Source organism: Juglans microcarpa x Juglans regia, chromosome 4S (genome assembly GCF_004785595.1).
Source record: "Juglans microcarpa x Juglans regia isolate MS1-56 chromosome 4S, Jm3101_v1.0, whole genome shotgun sequence".
Classification (NCBI taxonomy): Eukaryota; Viridiplantae; Streptophyta; class Magnoliopsida; order Fagales; family Juglandaceae; genus Juglans; species Juglans microcarpa x Juglans regia.
Window position 1 is genome coordinate 10,290,967 of NC_054601.1, and position 20,132 is coordinate 10,311,098.

Genomic DNA, 20,132 nt, shown 5'->3' on the forward strand with positions numbered 1-20,132 from the left:
CTAATAGTAATGGAGAGTGGACTCATCCCGATGCTTGGGAGAATTATGTAAGCATTATAATTTCTTTTAATTAATCATATTTAAATTATTGTGTCATTATTAATTTTATATGTTCTGTGTAGGATAAAATGGTTGCCCTTCGTGCTAAAACTACATCAGATCATAATTCATCAACAAGTGATGTTGAAATTTTTACGTAAGTTTTGTGTCAACGTTCGGTCTACTTGAGGGGTTTGGGTTGCTGTGTAAAGCCTTTAGACTCTTCATCAACGTCAAGTACTACTGTCATTGCGTTAGAGAATGCAAATTCTAGGATCAAATAATTGATGGCAAAACAACAAGAGTTAGAGGCTCAATTGACAAAACAAGCAGACACGGAGATGCCCATAAAACAGCAAGAAGATCAACAAAGAAAGATGCAACTCCAAATGAAAGAACAACAAAGACAGATGCAACTTCAAATGCAGATGCTTATGCAACAATTCAGGCCTCCAAACAATTGAATTTAATTAGAAGTGTTTTTGCATATTGAACAATTATATATCATGTACTGATAATTTTATTAGTATTATTAGTATTTTATTTATTTAGTTTTGACTTATTAGATTAGTTTTATTTATATTGAACAATTTCTAATGTATTTTTGAAATATAAATATCTATTTGGTTTTAAGTATTGTCCAAGAAAATAATAATCGTTCGAACTCTCATCAAACGTTCGAACATATATTAACCGGACACAACCGTTCAAACATCGCAAGTTAGAGTTTGAACGGTAAAAAATTGCTCGTCGTTCGAATGCGTTCGAATAGGCAATTCATTATTTGCGTTAAATCATCAATTTTTTTGTTTGAATGTTTCTTCATGTGTATTTGATTGAACGGAGTGATATCGATTGACTGGCCATGAAATATCCGTTCGAACAGTCCCTCATTGTTCAAACTTTATTTACGACGTTCGAACGGATTTTCGAGACGAATTTAAATCGTCCCAGAAAAAAAAATCCGTTCGAACATGATCGAACGGTCCAGCTTAATTTCATCCCAAAAGATATATTTTGGGACGAATTTGTGATTTTCATCCCAAAATACCTTTTGGGACAATTTTATAGGGATGAACTTGGGACAGTTTTTTTTCCTCCTAAAATATACTTTGAGACGAAATGCCAATCTTTTGGGATGAAAATTTTCGTTCCAAAAGACTTTATTTGTTGTAGTATTAGATCATAATAGTAGGATAAGAGTAAGATGGTTTAGACTGTTTTGTATATAAAATTTTTCTTTATTATTTGATTTATACAAAAAAGCAAAACAATGCATCATCATGGATTCTTTGCGAATTACAACTAATATTGGCTCTCTAATTAATATAGCTCAGCATTATTATTTCCTAGTTGTAACTCATAAGATCGCGTATGTACGTACATTATGTATTTTTTTTTTTTATAAAAGGGATCACATTTCATTCATACAACTTTGACTTAAAAAAGTCAGTTACAAACGTTAATAGCTCCCCAGCACACTTTCATGGCTGACATGGTCTAGTCCAGACGACAGATCTCTAAAGACCAGGTCTAAAGGATCTGTCGTGCACAAACTCTGTCCCCAACAGAGAAAAAGTAACCAAACGATAAAACCCATTCTCCGACTTTGCGGAGTAGGGTGCACCAACCCCATACACCGCCTAAGTGGAGAGGGGACATCACACAGTTCGGACCAAGGTCCGAAGGGACAACATTTTTTGATTTTTTTATTTTTCAAAAAAAAAGAAAAACAGGACATGAAAATAAAATACAATGGAAAAACTACTGTAGCAAACAGAAAATAACAATGCTCCACAAGGCTATGGTGGCACGTGCAGTCACGCGCCACCCTAGGAGAAAACCGCCGACCGATCTTGGAAAATCCGGACTCACAGACCCCAGTGGCGCCGCGCGTGACGATGGCAGATGGCCTCCTGGCGTCGCCAGAGAGCCATTCGCCGAATGTCTCTGAGATCTTTTGGCCGCGCGTGCGAGCAACTCGCCGCTCCGATTGGCGCCGCCTTTGGAAGTCTTGAGGATCGGCAGCTAGGCAACTCCATGGAGAGGCGCGTGCTGATCTATAGTCGCCGGACGTCCAAGATCTGTGATTCTCCCTTATTTAGCCTGCAAACACAATAAACACAAAAAAATCAGAGCACTACACAACGGAGACGGTAGAGGATGGGGGGAGGGGGAAGGAGCCGAAGCTCCCACCCCCTCGAGACAGGTCTGTAATGAGGGTTCGAGAGGGACAAGGGTTTAGAGAGTTTGAGAGGAGTTTAGAGGGTTCGGGGGTCTGTACATTATGTAATCTTGATGTCCGACAGAGTCCCCACATTTCATGTGACCTATGTTCACGTCGTTAGTACAATACATGATACTAAGACAGTCCTGGGCCCAGCTTTGGTTTTGCACTTGAGCGGTGATACAGTCCTAGAAATAGTGTCCAAAATATAGTTACCGAATAGTGGATTTCAGTTTTTTATTTTTTATTTTTTTATGTATTTTTTTAATCATCAGAAATATTTTTTTAAAAAAATAAAAAATTCACAACATCATTAACAAACACTTCCTTAATCACTAAGTAAAAAAAAAAACTCATTCGGAACACAAATTCGGGCCCCAAAGCATTTCTGTTTGCACTTTTGAATAAGGGTTTGTACGTAGAAAAAGCATGTTCGTAACTCTACCTGCATTATATCATCCTCTCGTGTTGGCAAAACAACTTTGGAGTATTCTGCTCATCAGGTTGTACTGGCTTTTTGGAGAAAGAGTAAATATTATTTAAAAATCCTTATACCCTAAATTATTTATATTGTAAAATTTGATTTGAAAGTCTTCCAAATCAAATTATGCCACGTGAATAGCATGTGGTGTAAATGTCTTCAAATATAATTATTTATATGAGAAATGTCAAGCGTATTAAAAGAATATAAAAATGATACTTTCACGTGGCATATATAGTTAATTTTTTTAAAAGTTTTTGAATTATAGATATATGTACATATATACAAATAATCTACTCAACCTCCGGTTCCCTAATCGCACGCCACACTCCTGATGTGGCCGAACCCCGCTCTTCCCCTCGTCACGATTTATTCTCTCTTCTCCCTCATACATCTTACTCGACCTATCTCCCTCAGTCCTCTCACCCTCGTTCTCCTTCAGACATCTCACCCTCATTCTCCCTCAGACCTCTCAACTCTCCCTCTTCTCCCTCTCCTCCCTCAAACTCTTCTCTCTCACGCCTTTTCTTTCTCACCACAAAACCCTCACCGAACCCTAGAAAACTTCCTACTCTCACTCGACGCAGCATTTAGCCTCGAGCCGCTGGACCAATTCACCACATTTCAAGACCCATTTTTTGCTCATTTAAGCGATCAACCAGTTCCAGCCAATAAATTTCGCTCATTTTAGATGTTATCAATAACCAAAAAATCAGTGGCATACATACAACATCAACAACTCAAATACCCCACAAAACAGAGATCAAACAAATATCAAATCGGCTCATTTCAAATGTTATCAACAACCAAGAAATCAGTGGCATACATACAACATCAACAACCCAAAAACCCCACAAAACACGATCAAACAAACATCAAATCGCAGATCCATAAACGCATAAACACACAAAATGAGTAATGCTAGAAATTGAGAGATGAAACGAAAAGAGAAAAATAAAAATCCTTTTCTTTAATTTCTTACTCTTCTAAGATGACATACCGTTGCTCTCAGCAGGTACAATACCAGCGGAGGATTGAAGCCATGCGGAAATAATGAAGCTGGAGTTGCCATACGGAAATGATCAACCCAGAGGAGAATATTTGTTAGACAGTGGCGGAGTGATGACTCAACACAGTTCTGGAGTGATGGAGCCACACGGGGGCGAGCAAAGAGTAAGGCCGGCGAAAGGTCACGAGCTGGGGGAGTGGAGGAGAGAACGTGGGAGAAGGATTTCTGAAGAAGTGAAAAAGAACGTAGGGGAATTGAAATGCCCTTCTGGACGAAACACATGTTTTCTTTTTTAAAAAAAAAATCCATGTTGGCTAGAGTCGGAGGTTGGGTGAACAGTGGTTAGTTGTGTAGCGAAGCTCATATATATAATGGTAATCATGTATTTGTGATTACAGTTTCTAAACAATCACAAATCAGTCGGATATCGAAAATAAAGATCAAAATGGCATAAATAGACATACCATTGGCTCATCTTTGAGAATTATAAAGATCTCTGAGCTCCAAAACATAGAGTTGGAGAGAGATAGTACTTATATCGGTGGGTGATCATGTTGGAAACCGTAGAAAGTGACGTTATACAAAGTTTGTAGCAAAATTGTCATATGGGTCCATTAATTTAAGTAAACATACAAATTGACATGGTTTTATATAATATGCTAGAACTACTTTATAATAAAGTAGTTTTACAATCTAAGATACAACATCAAGTCATGTCATTTTGTTAATTTATTTTTATAGGTTTTCTTTGTGGTTATAACATTTATGATTCTTTAATCGCAGTAAGGAGATACAAGAAACTTATGGGTTCATTTTAAGTATAATCAGAATCTGAACCTTCCTCAGACGAATGGTGCTTTAAACTTGGTTAGAAGAAAATTCGACAAATTGAGAGCAAAAATGTCAGCCGGCTACAGTAGAGGTCGAGTGCAGAATGGTAAGTTATTTTAGTGCCCGTAAGATATTAACATATAATACACATTTTCTAATTTAAGGTCTAATATAAATTTTCTTTTTGCAGAAAGAAAAAAGTCATGCTGATTATGATTTGACCTAATTGTATGCTAAAACACATAAAAATCGTGATGGTATTTGGGCTAGTCCCGAAGCAGAGGCAAATTATGTAAGTTTAAGTTTTTTTAATTCCATTGTCATATAATATTTTTGTTACTTATACTAACTTTAATGTTTTTGTTTTTGTAGGACAAGATAATATCTTTTAAGGAAACTGTTGCGGATCCATCTGATGCATTATCTGTCAACGATGCTCAAATCCTTTCTCAAGTTCTTGGATCACGTTCTGGATATTTGAAGGGCTTAGGACGTTGCGTAAAACCATCATCATCATCATCATCCTATTCTCGAGCCAGATCGAAGGACGACAAGACTAAGAAATTGGAGGAAGCATCATTTGAGATAGAACGATTGAGGTTCAAGGAAAAAGAGTTGTTGGCCCGATTAGATCAAGCAGCGGATTTGGAGGCAAGATTAGAAGAGAGGATGCAGTTTAATAACCAAAAAATGTTTGAACAATTCAAGTCAATGATGTCGCAAAACTCTATGCCACCACCATAGTCTTCAAATTTATCTTTTCTTTCATTGCATTTATATTATGATGTACCAAAACATTTGAACAATTGATGTTTGAATTATAAATTGTGTAATATTAATATGATATTTTTAATTAAATTCTGATATATATGATTAATACAGTTCGAACGGTAAATAACCAGTTTGAACGGTAAATTACCATTTGTAATTACATTCGAACAAAAACAAAACCATTCGAATGACAAAAGAGAAATACGGACGTTCAAACAATAAATTATTTGTTCGAGCAACAGTTATGTGCAAAACCCCATTCGAACGAATATAATTTCTAAAAATAAAATTTATGTTCGAACAGACATAATTTTTATTCGAACACAAGTCGTCTGAAAATTTTATTAGTTCGAAAGCATAAAATCTGTTCGAACATGAATAAATATGGACATTAATTCAAATGAATATTTCATATTGTTCGAATAGAGATCTCGGCTAGGACGGAAAAATATTCCATTCGAATAATATATTGAGACGAAATTCGTTCATCTAAAAAACAATTATCCGTTCGAACGGTTTCGACTGGATCCATCCAATTTCGTCTTTAAAAATGATTTTTTGAGACGAATTTTGATTTTCATCTCCAAAAACTTTTTGAGACGGTCTTTTTGAGACAAATTTGAAACGAAATTTTTTCATCTTCAAATTTAATTTTAAACGAAAATTGTGTTTTCTGAGACAATTTTTTATTTCAAAAAATACAATCTTTTGTAATATATATATATATATATAATAGTAAGATAAGAGTCATATGGTTTAGACTATTTAGTATATAAAATTTTTCTTTATTATTTGATTTATGCAAAAAAGCAAAACAATGCATCAAGATGGATTCTTTGCGAATTACAGCTAATATTGGCTCTCTAATTAATATAGGTCAGCATTATTATTTCCTAGCTGTAACTCATCATAAGATCTCGTACGTACGTACATTATGTATTCTTCATGTCCGACAGAGTCCCCACATTTCATGTGACCTGTGGTCACGTCGTGAGTACAATACATGATATTCAAGAAAATTATTTAATTATCGTCATTATTTTTTATAAAAATAATTATTTTTTATTAAAATAAATTTATTTTTATAGTTAATAATCATTCTTGTTGTTGTAAATAATTTATCATAAATATTCTTTTTTCTTGATATACTAAGACAGTCCCCAGCTTGTTTTTGCACTTTTGAATAAGGGTATGAACGTAGCAAAAGCTCATGTTCGTAACTCTTACCTGTATTATATCATCCTCACGTGTTGGCAAAACAACTTTAGACTATTCTGCTCATGATCAGGCTGTACTGGCTAAATAGGAGAAAAAGTAAATACTATTTAAAAGTCTTTATACCCTATATTATTTATATTGTATAATTTGATTTATGCGTGATTAATAACATATGCTGTAAATACCTTCAAATATAATTATTTATATGAGAAATGTCAAACGTATTAAAAGAATAAAAAAATGATACTTTCACGTGGCAATATATAGTTAATTTTTTATAAAACTTTTGCATTTTGTATATATAATGGTAATCATGTATTTGTGATTACAGTTTATAGACAATCACAAATCAATTGTCTATCGAAAATAAAGATCAAAATGGCATAAATAGACATACCATTGGCTCATCTTTGAGAATTATAAAGATCTTTGAGCTCCGAAACATAGAGTTGGAGGGAGATAGTACTTATATCGGTGGGTTATCATGTTGGAAACCGTAGAAAGTGAGGTTATACAAAATTTGCAATAAAATTATTATATGGGTCCATTAATTTAAGAGAAGTACTATAGCTGTAAAGAGATTATATAAAAATAAACATACAAATCGACATGATTTTATATAATACGTTAGAACTACTTTATAATAAAAATAATTTTACAATCTAAGATACAACATTAAGTCATGTCATTTTGTTAATTTATTTTTACAGGATCTCTTTGTGGTTAAAACATTTATGATTCTTTAATCGCACAAAAAGGATACAAGAAACTTATAGATTCATTTGAAGTAAAATCAAAATCTGAACCTTCCTCAGAAGAATGGTTCCTTTAAACTTGGTTAGAAGAAAATTCGACAAATTGGAGCAAAAGTGTCAGCCGGCTACAGTAGAGGTCGAGTGCAGAAATTGGGTCCTCAATCTTCACCAGAAGTCGAAGCCCAATACATCATACATTTCAGACCAACAGCTTATTAGTTCCACACATCTCATGTAGCACTCGGGGCTGCTCTTGTTCTCTTTTGCCTGTCTAGATCATAAGAAGATGCCTGCAATGTTATGGGCCAAATATTTTTAATGTACAGCTGAAAGCTTTTCTGGCACAGAGAAGGCCCATCAAACCTTGTTCCTAGCTTCTCAAAGAAAGCCCATATCATTTGGGCCGCTTATAAATGGCAAAAAACTAGTACTAAAAAGAAATAAGGAGAAAATCTTGTGTGTATTGACTGCTCAAGTAATATTTTGCATGGATCCTCTTCTTTGTTTTAATTTAATGGATTCTTGATTAAAAAAATGTTTATTGAGGATCCAGATTTAAAATAACTATTGAGGACAACTGCCAAAATTAAGTTAAAACAAATTAGCTTAATGGGTGGATGGATATAAATTAAATAATTAAAGTTATATATTATTGACTCTATATTTTACCTTTATTTAATTTAATATTTTTCATCTAGAACATTTATTAATGAAAGAGATGCTTTTACAGATTAGTCTTCAAGAATTTTCAATTTTCATATATTCAGACCCAATATTAACATCTAAAATATAAATACTTTTTTATTTTTTCTCAGTTAAATATGAATTTTTCTATGCTTTCATCAAATACCTCATTGGCATATGCATGTTAAAAAAAATAGACATTACAGCTAGAGAAAAAGAACTGTAACTAAATAGAATTGCCAAAAATTCTGGAGTTTGATACTTTGAGACCCAATAATTGCATGTAAAAAATAATTACATAAATTGATATGAGGATAGGCAAAAGAGAAAGTAGAAATTACAGATAAGCAAAAGAATATTAGGCCTAAACAGATTACTCACCAATATTTACACACAATTAAAGTAAATAACAAAGAAAAATGTAAAACATTTATATAGACAAATCTAAATCTCAGGAAATTGTAGAATTGTAAATAATAGAGTGAAAATTATATTTAGCCATGTACATCGATGGGTCTAAATTTCAGATCTAAATTAAAACTTCTCAAATGTAAACTAAAATTAAAACTTCTCAAATGTAAACTAAAATGTATACATGTCTCGAAGCTTCTAAAGATAAAGATAGATAAAAAAAATAAAAAAACAATTTAAAAATTTTGAGCTATCAAAAGAATCTGAAAGACATGTAGATGTAAAGAGGAAAACTTCTAAAAAATTTAAAATTTCTCAAGAATCACGTCTTTTTTCATAGCTAAAACCGAGAACTTTTTCTAGAAAATGATTATTTAAAAAAAAAAACTTGAAGGTAAAAATCCTAGATGTGAACAATACACAAGAAAAAATAGATCTAGGTAAATAGATCAACAGATCTAAAGTGGAACCTCTCGGATCTAGACTAAAAGGTCTAGATCTGTCAAAGTTTGCAAAGAAAAAAAAAATCCCCGAAAATAAAAGGTGAAAACCGTAGATTTAAACAATACATAACAATAAATAGATCTTTCAACTTTCTGGACCTACACTAAAATACGTACATCTATTCAAGTTTACAAACAACAACAATTTTTTTAAAAAGTAGAAGATAAAAATCTTAGATATGAACAATACACAAGAAAAAATACATCTATGTAAATAGATCGACAGATCTGAAGTACAACCTCTCGTATTTAGACTAAGACGTCTGCATCTGTCACAGTTTGCAAATTAAGAACGATAATTTTTTTTTCTTCAAAACTAAAAGGTCAAAATCGTAGATTTGAACAATATGTAAAAATAAATGGATCTTCAAACTTCTCGGATCTAGACTAGAAGGTATAGATCTATTGAACTTTAGACAAACAAGGAATAAAGTTTTACCCATACACATCGACAACCAACGGATCCCATCTTTCTGCTGTTTGTTCGAGGACCAAAAACATGGAGCTCAAAGAAAGAGCTTTCAAGAGAACCAGAAACATAGAGAAAAAAATGAAAAATATCAAAATATCATGCGACTGAGAGGAAGATGAAACCATTGTGTATCGTGATGGTGTGGATGTGAGACGGAGAGAAGAAGAGAAAGAATGAAGAAATCGGGAAACCATGAGAATGGAGAAGCCTCTAGAATGTGCATCTTAGGGGAGAGAGAGAGAGAGAGAGAGAGAGAGAGAGATGAGGTGAATGAAAGTGTTGGTGCCGAGAGAAGAAGAAATAGAGGATAGGTAGGATTATTTTTCTCAATCATCACCATATAGAGATTTGGATTTGGGGCTAGGAAATGGGATGGGCTTGATGGGCAGTTTTGGGCACACATAAATTGGGCCCAACTTTATCGTCTGGGCTCAAAATGTGAAAAAGCCTCATTGTTATGTGTTTGTGGACTTATTTATTAGTTCATAGTTTGTTTAATTTTTTTCACTTAATATACGAATTGCACATAAAATTGTATTAAAAATCTAAAATATAATTTAGTTATAATCACAACATTTAAGAGGTTATACATTTTGTAATATCTTATGGTTTGTTTATGTTCTTAAAATTTAGATAAACTCACCTATCTATTCAATTACTTAATGCATTTGATATAGTTTTATATAATATAATTTATTGATAAACAAGTTCGATAATTAAAAAAACTATTATTCACATTGATTAATATAAGAAACAATATATAAGGACATAAAGAAGAAAACAACAAAATTTTTAGACCTAAAAAAAAATTCAGATCATTTTATGCAGTATTATAATGTATTTAACTTTGAATTTTATAAGTATCCGTTATATTTGTTATATTTATCATTATTGTTAACGTGCGATTATAGTTTCATTTAATAAATGTGATTTTAACTTTATTATATTTTGTTGTTTTTATATTCTCTTCCAGATAAATATGCTGGTTGTACTTTTTTCGACTTCACATGACCTCGCTTGTTGTTGATTTTCTGCATTTCCACTGTTCTTTTATTTGTCCTATACTTTCTGATATGTACTTATCTTTCTCACATGAAATATGCTTGTGCTATTTACTTTGTAATGACTACTCTATTTATTCATATATTATATTTGACAAACATATGAATTTCTAATTACTAATTATAATTCATGAATGCCTGTTATATGCAAATTTAAACTTTTACATGGAAATTGTGTTGAAACTAAATGTGTCTCTGTTCTGCTTTAAATATAAATAGTACTGATGACAGTATATTCTTGTTCCTTCTAAATAAATTTCTATTTTTTGTTTGTAATTATTTTATTGTTATATTCAAATATTAATAACTTACATAAATATATTGTAACACCCGGACTCAGCCAAGCCCTAATTTTAATTTTTGAATAGACTACGGATTTAAAATCTTTGTTTTGAAGGATTATGATTTTATTGGGCTTGATAATTACGTTAATTTTTTTTTTTAAACCCGCACCATGCACGAATCTAACACTCCCATGGACATATGCCTCTCTTCTCCTCAGCTTTAGGGTTTTGTATTTTTTTTATTTTTTTTATTTTTTTGTGTTCCAATCACCTACATATTCATACGTTAACTTCAAAGTTCACGCACGTCTCCATTCTATTTTCACGGTAACTGTCCCTACCTATATATAGAACTTGTTCGTGGAAGACATAAATGATCTTTATCCTAGACTAGAGTGCCGCCACCAGTTTTAACCTTCTCAGACCTTTCCCCCACTAGCCAGCAACCATCATAAAACCCTTATCAAGCTGATCTCCCTGTTACCGTCGAATCTCTGTGTTGCCCAAGCTTCTCTCGGCTTCTCACTGCCACGAGTGAGCCCTCTATTTAAAACCACTACTGCTGCAATTAGCATCTCCAAGCCTCCCTGTTTAGGAACGCCCAGCAACCAGCAGCATATTGGTTGTTTCACGCACGCTGCCATGCACCACCCTTCATGCGCTTTCACCAATCCAGCCATGCGTACTACCATGTGATAGCCACTGCTCGAGCCCCACGAGAAATCGTACAACCACCACCGAATGGCAGTCCCACTGCCAAGCCCTTCCACACCGCAACCCACATGATTGGCCCTTGCACGATAGAAGACACTAGCCCCAATCAGAAAGCTGGCAGCCATTGTCCTCTCTCACACCGAAACAGAGCCACTACTTACAGCCATCCCCAGCTCTTTCTTACTGCCATCAACCACGACAAGTGTATGCAAAAACTACCAACGAAGACTTCCCGTCACCCTAGTTTGCTGTGTAACACCCTGCATTTTAGTGTATTTTTACTAAAGGATTATTTTTTATTTATTTAAATTTTATTCTCGTATTTTAAAATTGGTTGGATTTTTAATGAGTTTATTTCTATGATTTTAATTGGTAAAAATTAATTTTTATGTGCTTTCTTAATATTTATTTATTGTTGTGCATTTAAATTGTTTTTCATATTCAATTAATTACTGTGGGATTTAATTATTTCAATTTGAATTTATCATTACGTTTAAATTATTTTATTTAACTTGTGGTTTTAAAATCATCTCCGTTGGATCATTTTTGTGACCCAAGTTATGAGAATTGGACCTAATTTTTTTCCCTCTATTTTTCTTTCCTCTCCTTTTCTTTTCTTTCTTTTCTTTTTTTCTTTTTTCTTTTCTTTCCTCCTTATTTCTCCTCCCCGCGCGCGCAACTCCCTCTCCCTCCCTCTTTCTCTCCGTCCGTTTTTCCTCTCCCCCAGCCCTCCGTCGTGCGCCGGCAGTGGTAGACACCGCCTGGCTCCCCAGCTCCCCCAGCCACCGGCGACGCCACACCTCCGTTTCCAGCTCCATTCGCGCCGCCATTAGCCACCACGAGCCCATTGAAGCTGCGGCACTCTTTCCGCCGCTGCGCCGCCGTCGCACCACCATTGGCCACCATCTTCCTACCACTTCATCCCCGACCTCTTGGCAACCCATTGGACCCAACCCCACCTCCGATCCGTCACCGGTGAAGCTCCACCATCTACATTTCCGATTTGGGCATTTTGGTCTTCTACCGCCCATTTCGCCACCACCCACGGCAAACTACCACCACCATTGGCTTCACCGACCTCCCTAGGCCCTACCCTATCAATCTTGGGTCTTCGTTTGCCTCCATTTGAAAGTTGGTATTTGTGACCCACGGCCACAGTGTATTTTACACTGTGGTGTTGCTCAAACCTCGCATTTTTCAACTTCGTGATCCTTCGAAAATTGTTATATTGCACTGTAAGTATTTTCCTTAAAGAACTTTCATGATTTAAATATATTTTTGCACTAACACATATTATCTGTGAATTGGTTTGTTTTGCCGGACTGAGTCCGAGGAGTTTCGGGGGTCGGATGGATTGTGGACGGAGTTGTGTTTGTTTGCATTGTGAATTGTGGTTGTTGGTTGTTGGTTATGGCTTGTTCATGTACATCGCATACTGCATGCATGATCATGTTTGTAAAGAAAAATGGGTTTTCGCATGATTGCATACATGTTCATGTGTTTATTGAAAATTAGATTTTCATGTGAGTAAAAGTAAAAGAGACTGTAGGGATGGTGGTAAGCAGGGATGGTGGTAGAGTCCCGCCTGCGATTCCCGCCTACGGTGCACGCGGTAGGGATGGTGGTAAGCAGGGATCGTGGTTGTGTCCCGCCTACGGTGCACGCGGTAGGGATGGTGGTAAGCAGGGACGGTGGTAGAATCCCGCCTGTGATTCCCGCCTACAGTGCTCTGTTAAGTATTCATTGTGTGTAAAGGAACTAAAGGGATGGTGGTAAGCAGGGATGGTGGTAGAGTCCCGCCTGCGATTCCCGCCTACGGTGCACGCGATAGGGATGGTGGTAAGCAGGGATGGTGGTTGTGTCCCGCCTGTGATTCCCGCCTACGGTGCACGCGGTAGGGATGGTGGTAAGCAGGGACGGTGGTAGAGTCCCGCCTGCGATTCCCGCCTACAGTGTCCGATAAATGGGTTGTTTGTGTGAATCATTTTATGGGAAAATGTTTTACGGATATTTTGGGCCAAAATGAGATTTTTGTCGTGTGTTGGAAATAATCATTTTTCTGGGAAAAAATGGTATTTTATGGCTAAATGTATTTTGTTATATTGTTGGTTGCATTAATGTATTTTTATCCCGAGAGTTGTTAGGTTTATACTTACCTGTGGTACCATTTTATGGTATCGCAGATTTTGATGCAGATGATGATGACGAGCCTTAGCTTGGCTTCGTTGGAGGAGTGACCTAGGATTGCTCCTGTTTAGTGAGTTATGTTTTTATCAATTTATGTATTTACCTTTTGTATTATATTTGGGATGACTGTATAATTTTTAAAGATAAATTGTGTTAAATATTTGTATTTAAATTTCTGGTACTTAGTTGACTTATTTATATTATCCGCTGCGACTTTTATTGTGCACCTTTGCATGTTGCACACACTCGAGCACATTTTGTTGGGATGCGTGACCGTGTTGTCACCATCCTGGCGTCTCGATCCATGTGTATTTATATAAGGGGGATTGGGGGCGCCACATGCTGCACGCCACCTCAGGCCTCGATAAGCTCACGTCATTTCTTTTTTATTTTTCTCTTCTCTCTATTTCTCTCCGTCTGTCTCTCACTCTCTCACCGTGTGCTTCTCTCGTTCATCTCTCTCTCCCTTTCTATCATTTTCAACTGCCCAGGCACCACCCTCACTGCCATCGACCTCAGCCAGCTCCCTGCGCCGTCACATGCTCCCTTCTTGGTGAGTATCTCGCACCCTTGCCTCATCGACTGTTGCACCACATAAACGCATGAAAACGTTTTCTTAAGAGGCTACGTAAATTTAGTTTTCAAAAATGCTTTGGGACTCGAATTTGGGTCCCGAATGGGGTTTTTTTTTTCTTTTTTTTTTAACTTAGTGATTAAGAAAGTATTTTTTACTGATATTGTGAATTTTTTATTTTTTTACAAAAATGTTTATGATGATTAAAAAATACATGAAAAAAAAAGAACAAAAAAAAAAATGAAATGCACTATTCAATAGCCTCATTCGGGCCACTTTTTCGGTAGCTCTAGCAGAACTCTTTAGTTTTACATATTATTTGGATATGAAATTACAATATTACCCTTATTATTGGATGGTTTCAATTTAGAATTATGTTTATATTTAATCTGTTTTTACGTGGTCTTTGTGGGAAGTATAATAAATTGTACAGAAAATAAATAGAATTTTTAAATTGTACTATTAGTAGCAAATTATTTTTATAGTAAGTGTGTAATTTTATTTTGAACATTTTAAATACGATTAAATCTATTTTTTTTATTATTTAAAGAAATTTTTACTAGTACTTATCTTAAATGTTGATTGATATCAAGGAAATTTAGAGAATGAGAATATTTTAAGATTATGGAAATTTTTAGGAATTGAAGAAGTAAAATAGATATAGTAGAAGCTTAGGCTTAAATGGTGTAAATTTGTGACTGATTAGAACTTTACAGAATTACATGATTATTTTATAGGTGACGATTTATAGTTGGCTTGACATTTTTTGAAGAAAATTCTGAAAAGCTAAGAAGTCCAGGTAAGCGGGATTCCTATGCTAGACTTTGCATAAAATAAAAATTTAATTCATGAGGTTGATTTATGAAAATGTGCATTATGTGTTTTGAAAAGAAATGTGAAAATAAGCTCAGTTATTTGTTCGTCATTACTCATTGAATTCTGATGAAAAAGAAAGCATTTTTGTCATGACTGGCGTAAATATGAGCTTATTTTTTACATTTTATTTCTGACCTATGCAAAAAGAGCGAATATGAAAACTTGTGCATAATTATGTAAATATGCTATGGATCTGCTTTGATTATGAAGATGATATAATTTTGTTCAAATACTCTGTTTGGATAAGATGTGATTTCTGAAAACTTTTGGTATGACTCTCTGATTCTAAATTTGATTCTATTTCCACTCTGTTCAGTTACGGCCTTGTCACGGGTTATAATAGTAGATACGGCCTAATCACGGGTAATAATAGTAGATACGGTCCGACCACGGGTTACAATAGTGGATACGGCCCAACCACGGGTAATAATTATAATAGTGGATACGCCCAACCACGGGTAATAATAGTGGATACGGCCTAACCACGAGTTATAATAGTGGATATTGCCATGCCACTGGTTATAGTAGTGGTCTTTGTTTTGAGTGCACACCTTTGTGACAAAGTGATTTATGTTCTGCTTGGCTATCCGCAGATGCACAATCCTACTACGAGGGTTATACATGGCTTCTGTTTTGATATGATATTCTGATGATGATGATGATCATCATCATTTATGCTATGCCAAAGAATATTTTTGAATGAAATTATTTCTAAATTTTCACTTTGATATTTTGATAAGAAAATGAAAATATTTTGTTTTGCATCCTGATCTTTGTAAATATTCATGTTTACATACAAGTATATGTTCTTTATTTACTGAGTTGTTGATAACTCACTCCTTATCTCCACAATATTTTTCAGATGATGTTGATGTCCCAGTTGAAAGTCAAGAATAGAAAGTGTTAGCAAGGTTGTTGATCGTAGATGAATAAGTGCCAAATAACACAATTATTTATTGAAGAGTCTTAGTTAGTAGAATTATCATTCTATGTTATTTTGGAATTTTGAGTTATGAATATGTTCGAGTTTGTGGAGATTTTAGTTTCTTTTATTGAGGTTTTTCTATGGTGCTTAGGTGGAGGAATATATATATATTTGATTTGAATAGATGGATTTGTTTTTTTCTTTTTTTTTGGAATATTGGAGTATTTTAAATATTTTATAGAAGTTGGATTTAGGTTACAAGAGCTAACTCTCCGGACCTCCGAAAACGGAGCGTTACATATATATTGTTAATTTGTTATATGATGTGCTTATCCATTTTGATCTTAATACAGGTACCAACTTTTTATGATTAAAGGATGATTTTTCCTAGTTGATCTAGATTAACACTTCTATTACATGTCTTGCACAAACTCTAACAAAGCAACCGGACATGACTACAATGAGAATTTTCAATGTTATAGTTGCAAGAGCATGACTGTGTCACGGTCACAGTAAAAATTTTCTTTCATATTTTGAAATTATATATAGATTCTTACATCAAAATTAGAACGTTCTAAATGTACTAACAAATAATAATCTCCTTGTTAATTTTAGATGTCGAGTATATTTAGAGTTATATGATGATAGCGAATCTACAACAGCTGTACAAATCATCAATTGCACCACAATAGATCTATTAGAACATGAAAACGAGGTAAAATGTGTATTTATAAATCTATTTTTAAAATTTGACACATTACTTATTTATATGTTTTCATCATTACAGGATTGTCTTCCATATTTTCAAAATACAACAGCTCAAATTTCAACTAAAGAATGGATGATCTGGCCTGTTGGACAAACAGATAAATGAATACGACCAATTGTGTCAAAACAAGGTGAATGTACTCTTTGTTAGTGCCGTTCCGAGACAATAAGTTGAATGTTTTAAATATCTCATTCCAAACTTATTGCTCTTGTAATATATACTTTAAGAATATCTGTACATAGTTATGAGTTGATTCTTGTAAATAATTGTTATATTACAGTTTTAAATATTATGCAAATCGTGTGTATAATATATGTTGTAAACAAAACAAAAAATTTTAAAAATATAGACAAATTTCTGTCTATTTATAGTTAAAAATTTGAAACATAACAAAATTGGTCAGTTGGGCAAACGCTTACTGTATATATATACATACACATATATCCGTATGCAATTATTGGAAATATTCATATGTGCTTTATTTTGATTTTGCCTCCAACGCAATGGATTGAGTAAAATATGTAGTATTAATCTTGCAGCTCAAATTATAATTTTGTTATTTTATTTATTTTCTTAGGCTTAGATTTTATAATTTTGCCCGTTGGCATATTTTTTCCGTGCAAAAGCTGACTTCTCAAAGGCTGCAGCAACTATTTGATGTGGGGTGATTTTTACTTTTTATTTTCCATTAATTGGCGGCTGTAATTATATAAATTAGTCGTCCTTTCGCGGCATGCACCTGAGCCAAAGGCTCTCTGATCTTTCATTAACCATTTATTTATATAAAATCTAGTAAGTGGGGTAATTAGTATGTGTCCGCCGCCTAAAACACCTATATATATATATATATATGTATATATAGCTAGTTAGAAGAAGAACAAAAATTCTATTCCTAAACCTTATATACCACACGCCATCCTTTTTATAATTTTTTTAATTTTATTTTCTTATCAAATGTATAGTATATAGATTATAAGTAAAATAATTTAATATTTTTAAAAATAATAAAATAAAATAAAAACTTTAAAAAAATTTAAAAAAAAATAAAAAAAATTATAGTGTGTGATGTATAGACTTATGAATAATAATACTCGAAGAAGAATAGTAATAATAAATTAGGTACGTAAAAGAAAAATTATGTATAACTGAAACATATTTTCAACAGATTATTTATAACGATTATTTGTGGCGATATCAACTATTTATGATAAAATTATTTCCTACGATTAATAGAATTCATGGAAATTAAGTACTTACCCGGAATGATATGTTTGTGGGGGAAAAAGCGAACCAGTGTCATGCTAAGAATATTTTTCACAAGAACTGTGCATGGCAATTGAGCATTTCCCACCAAAGACTCGACAGGGAAAAGATCAGCCAACATGATTAAAAAAAGTTTTTCACAACGATTTTCCCACTAGTGGTATTAGTGGATAATACTAATACCCACCAGATTCTCTCGTGGAAATGGTTTTATTACCATGAGCTGTAAAGAAATTAAATTGGCTTTTGCCGCGAGTGGTAGAAAGCTCTTGCCACGGAATGTACCGCGTAAAAACACATAAATTTCTCATGAGTTAGAGTTTTCGTGAGATATAATATTTTTTGCGGCAACTTATATTTCACGAGATTTTCACGGAAAAAATTTATGGGAGTAACGTTTTTCCCACAAAAAATATTTTTTTTTCCACCAATCTCATTCTCAAGAAAACATGATATTTCTTGTAGTGAGGTGCAAGGTAAGGTTGTCATTTTCAAAATGCAAGTAGACTTGGAATATTAAATTGGCTTAATATTAACCACAAAAGCCGTTCAACGCAGTAATATTCTAAGATATTACTGTACTTTTATACAAAATCACAAGTACTTTTATACAATAATAACGGCGCGCACGATCAAGAATTGTATGACACGTGCATTTATATCTCGAGGTGTGACCACTTTTTGGTAAACATATATATAATTATAAGAGCACCGCTCCAAGTCAAATTCGCCTTTTAATTTTTTTTAATTTTAAAATATTTTTAAAAAATATAAAAAATATATATATCAATATATTAATAATTACTTTCTTAATTATTAAATAAAAAATAAAATTAAATTAAAATAAAAGAAGTGTCGAAATGAAATATCAAATTTAAGTATCAAAATAACATTTTTCTAATTATAAACCCTTTCAACAAATGATCATATTCGATCATCTAGGTCAATTTCGAGCCCGAGGGACTGATTTTGAATTTAAAGATATCTATTCTAAAACCACGAGTCTATTTTTTCATAATTTGACTGAAGATGGTTTACTGTGCGTGCGTAATATAATAAGATGCATGGCCATCGTGAATGCATGCATGTGTACCATATACAAATGATATGTTCCAACACGGTAACCACGGACCATTCGTATTATATATACATCTATAAACCCACGTTACCCACCAGATAACGATATAACCCTTCCCCCATTCCTCTTACATGCACGTACATACGCAGCTGATGACAACAATATCATCTTGAATAATTCTCGATCGATGAACAAAAGAGAGTTACGGCAATATTCTGGCAACGAGGAAATTACATGCAGCTAATTGCCAAAACGAAAACGTGCATGAACGCTCCCTGGCTAATTATGATAAACACGGTTTTTTTTTCCTAAGAGCACTCTCATTGGATTAGTTAAAAGTTAAATTTATTGAGTATTTAATTAGCTATTAGAGAGTAAAATATGCTCATAATATATTAGCTAAATTCTAAATATAGTTATAGTGACTTTCAAAAGTTTTTTCATATTTAAAAGTTACTATAAGTACTTCAAATACATATTTTATTAATTATTTCTCTCTCTTTTTTTTTATCACATATTTTTATCACAATTGGTATATTAATTTGAGTTAGTGATATATTAATTTAATAAGAATATGATTATTAATTAATATATAATAGGTAAAATAGTAAAATATGATAAAATAAAATAAATTAATAGTTAAAAAAATTAAATATTTTTGAAATTATTAGTTATTCATTACTATATAATGAATAAATATAAAATCTATTGTAGAGATTTGATGTGAATAACCAAAATCAAATTCATCTTATATTATTTTATTATTATATAATGAAAAAATAGTTATTCCAATATGGAGATTTATGTGAATGGAATAGTCAAAAGTTAAATTTCTCTTATATTCATAAAAAATATCCTTTAATTTTGGCTAATCCAATGAGAGTACTCTAAGAAGAGGAGATCGGGGTGACCAGTGTAGCAGTCCTATCTGGATATGATCATTAGAGCCCTTCTTCACTGTGAAATATCTGGTTTGAGCTATAGCTACTGTCCCAAGGGT